This window comes from Prionailurus bengalensis, chromosome A1, assembly GCF_016509475.1.
Source record: "Prionailurus bengalensis isolate Pbe53 chromosome A1, Fcat_Pben_1.1_paternal_pri, whole genome shotgun sequence".
In the NCBI taxonomy this organism is placed as follows: domain Eukaryota; kingdom Metazoa; phylum Chordata; class Mammalia; order Carnivora; family Felidae; genus Prionailurus; species Prionailurus bengalensis.
The window spans coordinates 147,006,165-147,010,389 of NC_057343.1; the positions used below are offsets into that span (position 1 = coordinate 147,006,165).

Consider the following 4,225-nt stretch of genomic DNA (forward strand, 5'->3'; position numbering starts at 1 on the left):
CACTGAAGTCAGTTTGTAAGCTTTCTGAGGGTAGGCAGGGCTTGTCAATCAGCCGGCTGCACTGTAGGGTGAGTGGTCAGGGAGCCAGCTCTCACACTAGTGGACCCTACCCTGACAGAACAGATGCATTTGCTCCAGTGCCTTTCTTGGCTGTCCTGGTTCTTCTTAGATTGCTCATTCAATACCACGAGAAAAGATCCTCCTCCTTTTTCCATTTGTTGGTTTGTTCAAAGAATATATGTCTGACTGCCAGGAGTGCTGTGTTTAGGGGGAGGGAAGGAAGTGGCCAGGTAGTCCATATTTTGTACTTCCATTAGTCCTTCATTCCATGCCCCCTGTTTCACTCTGACTCTTCATTGTCCTTGTGATTCTGAGAGCCACACCTCTCCAGTGCTGTGCACAGCCAATGGGTTTCATTCTCTAAGGCTTTCCCCTCACATTTCAGGCTTCAGCTTCCTCTATTCCACATCAACAAACACCAGTCATCCTCGTACAGGAAAATGTTAAAATCTCTGTTCTGATGATGGCTCCCTTCCCAGTTTCTTCAGCCTTCCAGGACTGAAGATCTTCCTTTCCAGTTCTCATTGTTCTTCCACCACAGTTTAATTAAATCTGAAGTTCCTGGGTGAGGCTTAGTTATAGATGTGAATGTTTATATATAAAAAAAAAGATCTATGAATGATCATAACATGAAACTGGGGAGAGAACGATAGCTTTTGCTGTGAGCACAGAGGAGCAGGTTGTAATCTCTCTCAGTGCTGGTATTTGTCTCTTTGTATGACCTGTTTTACCTTTCCTGCCTTGGTAGACATTTTTGAAAGACACTTGATTACATATTAAGTCATTAACCAAAGTTTGGAGAGTGTCATATCAAGCTACTGAAGTGTTATTATCAAGTTCTGTTAGTTGTCACATATGAGTGACTGTTTTTAATGGTCATAGGATCAGGGCATTGCTGAGTCTTGTGTTTCCATGGCACAGTGGCACAGAAAAGTCTCCTGTGATGCCCATTTACAGGAATACAGGTCTTTGTGGCCACTCACGCAATGATGTAATATTATGTCACTCTTAAACTTCCCATAAGGAAAATGATGCATTCCTATGTTAAGCACATACCTGAATATATATGTATACCAGTTCAAATTATCCTGTTGATAATTCCTAGTATGATAATTTCCCTTGAAATATGATTGGAAATATGTATTTTTAGTATGTAAGTTTGCAAAACTTTTACCTGAAGCATGATTGTATTCATTTGGCTAGAAATCTGAGTTGTTTTCCATGTCCCACTTTCAAGTTAAAGCTGCCACTCCCTGGAAGGTAAGTTTTCCCCGCTATAACAGAGTTTGGAAATTCTAGTGTGCGTCACCTGGTGAATTTATTAAAAATGCAAAATGCTGGGCCTTGAATCCAGAAAGTCTGATTCAGGACATCTGGACCAAGGCCCAGGAATCTGCTTTGAAATTAAATTGTACAGGTTATTCCAATGCAGTTAGTATGTGCATTTGAGAATCCCACTCTGAGGCATAGAGGAAAAAGAGTGAAATTAACTAACAAGCCAGTGTATCTTGATAAATACTTTAGGAGGAAATAGATCAGAGAAAATCAGTATGTAAAGGTCTCTAATGTACCTGGGTCCCACTAGAGTTAAATAGATGGTGATTCACATTATACATGTAAATGAACCAAAGAGATATGGATGTCATTATTAGATTTCTTTCTTTCTCTCTTCTTTCCTTCCTTCCTTCCTTCCTTCCTTCCTTCCTTCCTTCCTTCCTCTCTTTCTTTTTTTCTTTCTCTCTTTCTTAAGAAAAACTCATTTACTTAAAGAAGTTTTAATTACCAAAATGCTAAACTTTGAAATGATGATATTTTCATTTGCTTTGTGAATAGTAATCCTAAAGAATAATGTTTCTTCTGCATATTGAATTGATGGGCCTCTCTCAAATACACAAGATACATAACCTCCACCTGCCCTTTTAAAATAAATAGCACTTTTCATACTTCTCTTTTCCCAAGAATATCTCTTATTCTCTGAACCCCTTTGTTTGTTCATTGCGTCAGGGCAAACCACAGGCTCTAACACAAAAGTGAACAGGTAAACATGTTGGAACTGGAAGACTTTCTTTGCTGTCAAGTATTTTACTTGGAAGAAAGATCACCAAAGGGAGCTATTTAGTTGAGAATAAATATTCAAATAAAGTTAGCATTGCATTCAAGTTATCTCGCTCACTTTTTAAGAACTTGAGCTATTTTCCTCTGCCTTATTATACATGTAGACAGGTAGAAACCTGCAAACTCAAACTGTGAAGGAAGAAAGGTGACAGAAGTCTTTGTTAGATTCTTAAAGTAGATTGGCCTGTCTTCCTCTAGTGTATATCCAGCAGACAAGTAGTTGTGATTGTTTTACAGGTATTCAATTCTACAGGGAAGTTACTCACTCTGATTGAAACGTCTAGCACGATTGGGCCCAAAATAACAATGGCCAGATGCCAAGTGAAATTCCCCCTAAGCATGAATATCTTCCCCATTTCCACAATCCCAGACAAAGGTTGCTTCAAATCTGTTCACCACCACCCCCCACTCTGTCTGTCTACTAGGGCAAAAGCCCTTCACTTACCTTCACTTAAATTGTTTCTACTAGCCTCCATTTCTCACTTGGCTGTAAGTTTGTGGCCAACATTTAATGGCTTACATGTGGCCTGATTTAGCAAAACTTAGATCTGCTAAACCCGCAGTTTTACAGATATGTTAATCCATAAATGATTAACTTCCTTTTACACATAGAAATTTCCTCAATTTGGGGGCTAGTCACACAGGAGAGAAGAAAGAAAGGGAAAAATAAGGAGGATGTCTGTCTTTGAACCCATCATCCTCCTATAACCTAATAGTTCCTTCACTCGGGGCTTGGAAATGGACTTCAATCTTCTCTTTCCATTATTTTTCTTGTGACAGATTTTTTTTTTAAGGATCAGCTTACCTATAACATCTTGTAACCAAAATTAAAAATAAAATCAAGAGAAGGAAAATTTGCTAATTCACATATTATAAGGTTGATGAGAATATGCTTAAGAAAAGTAAATATATCAACCATTTTTATTCATTAAAAATGCATTTACTGATGGCTCATTCTTCAAAATTTTTTGAATTTAATTTATTTTTGCAGAGAGAGAGAGAGAGAGAGAGAGAGCGCATGAGTAGGGGAGGGGCAGAGAGAGAAGGAGACACAGACTCTGAAACAGGCTCCAGGCTCTAAGCTGTCAGCACAGAGCCTGATGCGGGGCTTGAACTCATGGACAGCAAGATCATGACCTGAGCCGAAGTTGGATGCTCAACCGACTGAGCCACCCAGGCACCCCCACTGATGGCTCATTCTATGCCAGGCACTGAGTTTGAATAATGGTCCTACTGTGTCTGCTTTGGCAACACATATACTAAAATTAGAACAATACAAAGAAGATTAGCATGACTCCTGTGCAAGGATGAAATGTAAATTCATAAAGTATTCTGTATTTTTTAACTTAATTTTTTTAATGTCTTACTTATTCTTAAGAGAGAGAGAGACAGAGCAGGAGCAGGTGAGCGCAGAGCGAGAGAGGGACACAGAATCTGAAGTAGGCTCCAGGCTCTGAGCTGTCAGCACAGAGCCCGATGCGGGGCTTCAACTCATAGAGTGCGAGATCATGACCTGAGCCGAAGTCGAACGCTCAACCAACTGAGCCACCCAGGCACCCCTCTGTATTTTTTTAAAAGAGGAAGAAATAGAACTCTCACTGATTGTTACATTCATATCACCCAAACTTAGAAAAAATGTAGTCTTCATTTCTACCTGCCACTTGTGTTTATTGATTTTTATTTTAGAAAAACAGTTTTTTATTTCTTGCCCTTTTCTATCACAGAAGAATATTTTCTGGTGTTTTTGAAATCTTCTATGATGGTTCATTATCATCAATCCTCCAACTGTGGTTGCTATATGCTGGGATGGGACTGCCATCTGAGGGCTTAATGGCGAGATATATGAGTCAAAATACAATGATCTGACATGGCATCATGTTTGTGATCTCAAGTTGAGTTCTTTACCTAGTAAGTAACAGCAAGTATTTCCTAATTTTTTCTTGGGTACTACCAGCCAAGATTAAAGAAATATAATATTAATACAGTAACATCAGACACTAATCATCAAAATATTTCCATTAGATTTTTTTCTCTTAATTACAATAGAATA

General features: G+C 38.8%; 1 non-coding gene across 1 annotated transcript; it reads left to right on the forward strand.

Moving 5' to 3' along the window:
- Positions 1–3,410: 3,410 nt before the first annotated feature.
- LOC122496342 lies at positions 3,411–3,517 on the forward strand. Its single transcript, XR_006300775.1, has one exon. It is a non-coding gene; the product is annotated as a U6 spliceosomal RNA (small nuclear RNA).
- Positions 3,518–4,225: the final 708 nt, after the last annotated feature.